Source organism: Mus caroli, unplaced genomic scaffold, assembly GCF_978045245.1.
Source record: "Mus caroli unplaced genomic scaffold, Mus_caroli_1 scaffold_19, whole genome shotgun sequence".
Taxonomy (NCBI): Eukaryota; Metazoa; Chordata; class Mammalia; order Rodentia; family Muridae; genus Mus; species Mus caroli.
In genome coordinates, this window is record NW_028227274.1 from 73617947 (window position 1) to 73626887 (window position 8941).

The window sequence follows — 8941 nt, forward strand, 5'->3', positions numbered from 1 at the left end:
ATTTATAAAACATCAAGCTTGCCCTGACTGTACAGGAACCCTGAAGATTTGAAAGTTCAAGACCAGCCTGGGCAACTTAGTGAGACTCACCAAACCAAACCAAACCAAACCAAACCAAACCAAACCAAACAAGAAAAAGTAAAAGAAGGCTGGGTATAGTGGCTATAATCTTAGCACTTGGGAGGCAGAGACAGGAGGATCAAAAGTTAAAGGCCTGGATTACATATACAGAGGAAACCCTGCACACACACACACACACATACACACCCCACATGCATACACACCAAATGGTCATTGTCAATCCTCTCTGTAGGATAGACTGTAAATTCCCCAAAGGAGAGACCAAGAACTTGATCCAGTGTTTATTTAGCATATACTGAGTCTCATCAAATATTTTCAGAGTGCGAACCTGCCAAACATCAGCCATGTCCCCAGATCCTTGGTTGCTGGGGCCCTGGGTACAGGAGAACAGAAGATGCATGTCCTGACCTGGTCACAGTACATGACTCTGGGGGCTGCAATGCATTCTGGAAACACAGCTCAAGGCAAGGTGTTCTCTTTTTGCAGAGCTCTGGAGCCAAGCTCTCTGAGACAGCTGTTCGTTCTTCAGTGTGGCGGTGGATAGACGAATCAGGTGAGTTTGGGGCCAGGAAAAAGCTATCCCGAGAGTTGGAGTCCACTAAACTAGGTAAGGAAAAGGAAGCTGGAAGCTTTTGAGTTAATTTCCCTCAGCTTTTGGAGTTATTATTGTTCTCATCATTGACATATCTAGATTCTTCCACTGTCTTTGGTCATTCTGAAATAGTGCCTCAACTTCTCAGTTTTGGATCAAGAGACCCCTCATTGGGTTGCCAGCATTTAACTTTGCTGAATAGCTCCTGTAAATAATCACCATCAAAGACACACCAAACGGCTCAGTGGAGAAAGGCACTGATGACTTGGGCTTGCCCCGTGGAACCTACATGGTAGATGGAGAGAGGTGGGACTGGGGAGGTGGCAGACATTAATCCCTGACACTTGAGAGGCAGAGGCAGAAAGGCAGAGGCAGAGGCAGAAAGGCAGAGGCAGAAAGGCAGAGGCAGAGGCAGAGGCAGAGGCAGAGGCAGAGGCAGAGGCAGAGGCAGAGGCAGAGGCAGAGGCAGAGGCAGAGGCAGAAGCAGAGGCAGAGGCAGAAGCAGAGGCAGGTGGATCTCTGCAAGTTCAAGGCCAGGCTGGTTTACACAAGTTCCAGGACAGCCAGGGCTGCATAATACTCTGTCTTAAAAAGAGGCGGGGCAAGGAGAGGGAGCACAAGGGCAGCTGTGCAGAGGCATAGTGAAAGAGGGGTGATTCAGTCTCAGAGACTGGGGACCTGTTCAGATGGAGAGAATACTGCAGGGTGAGTCAACATTGACACACACACACACGCGCACACACACACACACACACACACTCACCCCCAACCCTGCTCCCCCAGTTCTGGAGCTGCAGCAGGAACCCTAAGGTGCCTGGGAAAGGGGGCAAACTCCAGGCCACTAGGACTTCACAGGGTGGCCAAAGACCCCTTGGGTGGGGACACAGTGAGATCTTTGATAAGCAGTCATTGGGACAGAAGAGCTCTGGGCATCTGAGAAAGACCAGAAAGGGGGAGAGGAAAGCAAACCGGTGCTGAGGTTGTGTTCCGTACCCTGGCTGTGTTCCATGTAGGCCAGGGGAATAAACACGGCTTGAGAAATGCTTCAAAGGTGACAGACTCAGTGTTGTGTGAAGGAGGGTGAGGCAGAGGTTGTCTTTTTTTGTGTCTGGTTCTTACATGAGGAGCAATAGCTTCTGGAATAAGGTTGGCTTGGCCATCTGGGACAGCAGAGCTAAGGTGCCTTTGCAGTGTCACGTAGGCTGATGGTTACGTGGGCCTGAAGTTCAAAGTGAAGGCCAAGTGTTCGTCCTGAGCCCTGTATCTTCAGCTACAGTGGTAGCTCACAGAGAAGTAAGTGCTGGAACCTGGGGACTATGTCTCTTCTCAGGGTGTCTGTGTTCTTCAAGGATGCACCACCAGACGTGCATCAACCACACAACAATCAATAAGATAGAAAACATAAGTTTAGTCACATCTTGTTAGAACCCTACGGCCCTATGTGAACTTGACCATGAATAGTGGAGTTTGGATTGGAGCCAGTTGGCAGGTGCTGAGACCCTTCGCGACCCTTTGCAGCAAGCGCCACTCCCATTTTCTTCCATCCTCCTCATCCTTCATCCTCGGGTCTGCAAAACACCAAGACAGCTCGATAACATCATTTCCTATAACCATGAGATCCTTCAGAACAAATGTCCGTGGGATGGAGAGACAGGGCTCAGAGCGACAGAATCCTGGGTGCTTCCTCTGTGAAGGGGAGCCCTTCCCTCCTCGCTGTCCGTCATTCAAATGGAGCTATTGCCAAGGTGCAGGGAAATACTGGCTCCCACCAGTAAAGAAGTAAACCTGTACTTGTTTTCTCAGTTAACGTTCTCTCTTTGCAACCGGAAAAGATTTCCCAGTCCTATTTGTTTTTAAACTCAAACACCCGGCTTTACCTTTGGATGAGCTATAACCGGTCTTTGTAAAACCCCATGGAAACTGGTCATTGTAAAACCCCCCACACCCAAACAAAATCCTAGTCACCAAAGAGTGGTTTCCTTCAGTTAGTTACCCTATTGCTTGGACAATTACCAATGCATTTCCTAGGCTCCGCAAGGTTAGGCCAAGAGGCTCCGACCTTGGGATTCATGATAATAACAGAGATTAGCATCTGTATGCCACCGGGTTTACATAAACTTGGGCTCCCACGGTGGCAGCACCTCTTCCAAGCAGCCCTGTGGGGCGCACTTTGTTTTCTGAGGGATGCTCAGAGTCTGGCACACACAAGACTTTGTTAATTCGGTACTCGGAGGAGGAAGGCAGGCAGACAACGGAAACTGCTTCTCCAAAGGCCTCCGAGGAGTTAGCAATGACTGCAAAGTCTGCTTAATTTCAGAATTGGGTCGGGAGGGGGGGTGGTCCTTCCTGTCCCTCTGGTGAAGATGTCCTTAGCCTTCCTAATGCTGCAACCCTTTAATACAGTTCCTCATGTTAAGATGACCCCCAGCCATAACATTGTTTTCTTTCATCGCTACTTTATAACTGTCATGTTACTACTTTATGAATTGTAACTCGCATGTCTGATTTGCAGACTATCTGATATGCGTTCCCTAAGGGGTTGCAGCCCATAGGTTACGAACTACTTCTCTAGGTCTTCTGTGACCGATCTCTAGAGTCTGGGCTCGGGGCTGGAGAGATGGCTCAGCGGTTAAGAGCACTGACTGCTTTTCCAGAGGACCTGAGTTCAAATCCCAGCAACCACATGGTGGCTCATAGCCATTTGTAACGGGGTCTGATGCACTCTTCTGGTGTGTGCCTGAAGACAGCTACAGTGTACTCATATACATAAAATAAATAAATAATCTTTAAAAAGGAGAGAGAGAGAGAGAGAGAGAGAGAGAGTGTGTCTGGGCTCGTCTGGTGAACTGGTGAGTTCTACCGTAAGCCAGGACCATTAGATGTGGCCAACCTCAGAAAGTGACACTGTACTAAAGAGGAATAGTCCCTGTCCTACAGGCTGCTGGCTGCAATTCCCCACTATCAGGCTACCCCACTCAGATCTTAACCAGCACCCAGCGCCCATGTGACGCTTTGAAAGTTTACAGGCAATGGAAAGATAGAAACCAGGCACAAATTAGACAGTAACAAAGACCACTTAATAGCCCCACATGACTAGAATCTTGAAGTATATTCGTGTCTTGGGGTTCTAGATAGAAACCTGGACAGTACTCAGAATAGCATGAGGGTAGACCAGGGTTCTTCTGGGTTAGGATCTACTTTGATTATCGCTTCCCATTCGTCCCATGTCGGGGGACGGGGGCTTCTATCCCAGGGCGTCCTCTGCTTCTGAACTCCAGCCTGGCCTTGTTTGTGTCTCTGCTAGGACAGAGACAAAAGCTTCCACTCTGCTGCTCACTCAGCTCAGTCCTCCCAGCCCTCAAATCTTCTCCCTTCGAGAAACTACGTGAGATGCCCTTACTCAGAATAACCCTGCAATTCTCTGTTCTCCAGTCAGGGTTCATTTGGTGAGGATAGGGTGTCTTTCATTCCCACCCTCTTTCTTCCTCACTCCCTCCTTGGGGACAGAAGCTGTTTTAATATGCCCGCTGACATCCCCCAGAAGGTCTCTCCCAGCGCCTGGGACATCAGCTCTGAACCAGTGACTGCTAAGTGAACAGAGAATCACGTGCATCCATTTTGGTCACCCCAAGCAAAGCTCTCCTTTTCTCAGGCTGGGCAGTCTCCTCCCTGAACCTCCATCATCATACCAGCCTTTGTCAGGCCTCTGGCCCTGGGTTATAGACTCGCACCTGACTGGTATCTAGAATGTTTTCGGATTGGGACTCTTTCTGACTCTTGCCAGGGTCAGGAGGGAGTAGACTCTCTGCCCTTCCTTGCTCTCTGAGATGAGATACTGGCTTCTGTTGTCACTGGCCTTCCTATAGCAACTGCCCCACAGAGAGACATGCTAGCTATAGCATCACCTCTGCATGGGACCTGGCCAACTGTCTTTTGCCACAAGACTGTCAGCAGTGATTTTCAGGAAACGAGAAATGCAGGCAAGGCTTAAAACAATTGACAGCTCCGTGTTTGTGGATGAGTAACGTGCTCACTGGCTTCGGAATTCAAGCAGTCCAAAAAGCTACGTGCCTGGACTCCCCTCCCAACCCTGCCCATTAGCTATCCATGGCCCTTGTTTAGGGTTAGAGGAATTTCAACATGATTATATATTTAAATATCTATCCCCACGCCACTATTTCTGGATGTTGCTGTCTTCGTTGTTACAACAAGCATCCATTTCGCGTGTCCTCACCCCACACTCAGCACCTAACTTGAGTGCTCTGGACAGATACCTGGCAGCCACTCTGGATCAGCTGACAGCTTGCCTGTAACGCTACAGTATTTGATGAGTCAGGACTTATGGCGTCTTTATTTGATTGTGAATCAGATGCGTTTCATTCACTAAGTTCGAGTTCTTCTCGAGATAAGGCAAGAAGTGCTGAGTGCCCTGCCAGCCTTACTCACGCCCGCCTTACTTGCGTAACCTCACTTCCGTTTGTAAAGCTGCAGTTGAGGAGGATGGTTTGGGGCTCGCTCACACATTCTTTGCGGGGGGGGGGGGTGGTGGCGATTGTGCAAGAAATGTTGATATTTTCCAATTGTTTCTCCTTTCGGCTTTTGCAAGAAAAACTGTCCCTGCCTCACCCTGACCCCGCCCCCAGGGGCACTGTGAGCTTCTTGCTCTTCCATCTTGGAACTTCAAAAACAAAAACAAAAAAGCAACAAACAAACCAACAAAAACGGAGAAAGGAACCAATAGCCAGAATCTCGTCCTCCTAGGGAGGCGATTTCTCTGCTTTTGCTTGTGGTCATTTTGAGCTGGCAAGAGTTTTGGGAGACTCCTCTTGGCCTTGATTTGGCTCAAAACAGGTCTTTCTGTGAATCACCTCTCCTTGACATATGCAGAGAACTTACTTTCTTGGAGGCCATTTCCTGTTCACTGTGCTGTTCTGGGACCTAGGGGCCTTGGCTGCTCAGAGGCCTTGGGCACAGGCTGATAACCCTTTGCTTCAGCTCTTCTCCAGACACCTACCCAATGGGCTGTGAGCAAAGGGACTGGTGATTAATAGCCAGTTCCTTAGCTGTCTCCATCCTTGTCTGTCCTAAGTCTGCTATTTCGGTCTCTGTGACTTGTGGCTGCACCGTGATTAGGGTTTGATTTCTATCACCAAAGTGGCTGAAAGATGAAAATAGAAGCCACAACAGGAAATAAACAACTGCAAATGAGATATTTTATTCCATATTCTCTGAAATGATTAGAATCAAATTCACTCACAGTAGCCTGGACTCCTAACTTTCTTTTTGAAAGGATCAGAATCATCTGAAATCGGCGCTCATGGGTCCCATTTGTGCCCGTGAGGCGAAAGAAGAGCCCTTCCTTTCTAGGCATACAAGCCAGTCAGAGCTCTACTGCTGGCTTCGGGCTTCTGGCTTCTTTCTTGGAAAGGGAAGGAGTAAGAATGTGATGGGGTGGGGCTGGCTGTCAAGAAGGTTGGGATGTTAACAGATTCAGGGGATGCCAGGGAACCATAAAGCACCAGCCATTGCAGCTACTTGCCCAGTATCCCACCCACTGCTCCCTCAAGTAGTAAAATGGAGGAGGAAAGCTGTGGAGAGAGGACAAAATAGAGGTGACGCCTGAATTAAAACACCCACAATTACACTAGATGGGAACATAGCTCTGCAAGTAGATGCACGTCCCATCCAGACAAGCTGTGACATCAGATTCAAGCTCCTGAAATACCCATTACACCTACTTGCCCCGTCTGTTTTTACCCGGGCCTTTCATTACAAAGGGGATTAGCACCACTCACATTTCCAGACTTCTCCAGGTTGTCCACGTAGCCACAAAGCAGCGTAATTAGAAGGCTGCCCTTTGCTTTCAGTTTATTCAATTCTTCCTGTCACCTGCAGCCTGGTTTAGCCTCTCTTGTCTACTGAGAGAAATGGGACCCTGCAAGAACATGATCCTTCTCTGGAAAGCCTTAGACTAGCAGGGCAGTGGTGGCACACCCTTTAATCCCAGCACTTAGGAGGCAGAGGCAGGCAGGTTTCTGAGTTCAAAGCCAGCCTGGTTTAGAATGAGTTCCAGGGCTACACAGAGAAACCCTGTCTCAAAAAAAAAAAAAAAAAAAAAAGGCCTTAGACAGTCTTTCAAGGCAGCATCTTACCTGAGGTCCACTGTTTAGTCAAGCTGCCTATACAGTGAGCCCTGAGCCGCCTCAGAACTCCTCTATGGAATCACTTCTTACAACAGGCTTCCTTGCTGAGTGTGGTGGTGCACACCTTTAATCCCAGCACTCGGGAGTCAGAGGCAGGTGGATTTCTGAGTTCGAGGCCAGTCTCGTCTTCAAGTTCCAGGACAGCCAGGGCTATACAGAGAAACCCTGTCTCAAAAAAACAAAAACAAAACAAAACAAACAAAAAAACCAGGCTTCCTATGCTTTTCTAAGATTAACTTGTGTGTGTGTGTGTGCGCGCGATCGCAGTGCCGGAGTTACACGCTGGAGCTGCATGCAGTTAGGAGGTAGCTGAAGACGTTAGGAGGCCAACTCAGGTCCCCTGAAAGAGCATCCACTGCTCTTTACTTCTGAGCCACCTCTCCAGCCCCTTCCCGTTCCTTTCTAAGATGACACATTTCTTAGACTGCATTTCTGTCCTTCCCTGCCTGTAATGGTGGGGTCATCCCTCCTCCATTTCCTTCCTTGGTCTTCTTGACTGCTGTCTTCTTCCCGGGTTGCTTTAGAGTGTTCACACACCATTCCAATAAGCGGCATTTTAATTTTTAGGAGAATTACTATGCCATCCAGTAATTACTGCTTACGTGCCCCTCTCTGTCCGGTCCTGCTGATGGTCCTATACTGTTGTCTTCCTTCCACAACGCAGGGCTCCCTAGCGAGAGAATCATGTGATAGAACTTGTATGTTTTCTTTTCTAGTTGTATGAGTTCAGTGTGGAAGGGTCCGAGAACCTAATTCAAAATGATGATTCCTAGTTAGTGTTGCTAGTCACTGAATCCAGGGTCTCTAAGGAATTATACTCTCAGCCCTCTAAATGTGTATCAATTATCTATCAAGTTAGAAACAAACGTTACTGGAAAGAAAGGGTATTTACAATTTATCTTTTCCAGAACATATCATTCCAGTGGCAAGAAATAAATATTATATTCCACATTTGGTAAAAAAAAAAAATTCTTTCCCCCCCCCCCCCCCGTAAGTTTCATGACTGTCCTAATGTTATAATTTCAAGCAACTTTTCAAAAACCTACTAAATATGTCAGGTTGGATCACCATGCCAACTAGTTGTCTCAGTAACATTTAACACTCAGACCTGCTCCAGGGACTTTTGCTTGACAAATACCTTTTCTGCTTCCTAGCAATCACCTGCATCTGGGGATAGCTTTCTCTGGAACCTATGGTGAAGGGATAAACTCTCTGACCCTAAACAGGCCCCGCAAGCGATTGGATGCTCTAAGCAGGTCTGCTGGCTGGGTAAGGTTCGCGCGCCGGGAGGCCGAGTGGCGGGTGCCGGAGGTCTTCCAGGCCCGGAGGAAACCTGCCGGCGGCGCGCGGGCGAGCTGCACCCCTCCTCCCTCCAGGATGCTGCCCCTCGCTGCTCGTCAGCCTGCCAAATGCATTCCAGAGCTGTGCACAAGACACACTTCTCCAGGCAGTCCTAGAAACCCGAGCCCGGAGCGGGAGAGGGCGGGAGGGAGCGCGGCGGCCGCTGAGGTCACATTCGCGCCGCCTCTCCGCCCTCGGCCGCCCGGCTGTTCCCTCTAGCGCACACTTCCCAGGGCCTCCGTCCTGGCCGGTGTAAATGTCTTTGAAACAGACAGCGATCTCCTCCCCTTTCCAAGGGATCCGCCGCCAGGGCCTTAAAACAAAACGAATGAATGAAGCGCCCGGGCGAGCTCTGCTGGTCTAAATCGGGCCACTGACCGGCTCATTCCGCTCCAAACTCGCCCGCTCCATGCCCCCAGCTCTTCCGATTTCCCCCTGCTCCCGCTGGGTTTCCGCCGACCCCCGGGGCCGTCTCGGCCTCCCACCTCCCTCCGCCGTGGGTACCCCTCTCTAGACCTGGGAGAGGGTGGCGGTAACTGGGAGGGGGGTTGAAATAGCTTTTAGAAACCCGATCTGTTGTTTGCGAAACACAATCGCTTTTTTTTTTTTTTTTTTTAAAGCGACAGGGTGTCTAGACGGCCACGTGACGAGGCCGGAGCCGGGCGCGCCACTGCGCAGTGGAACCAGCCGAGCGGAGGGACGGGTGGGGGGGGGGGGGCGGGAA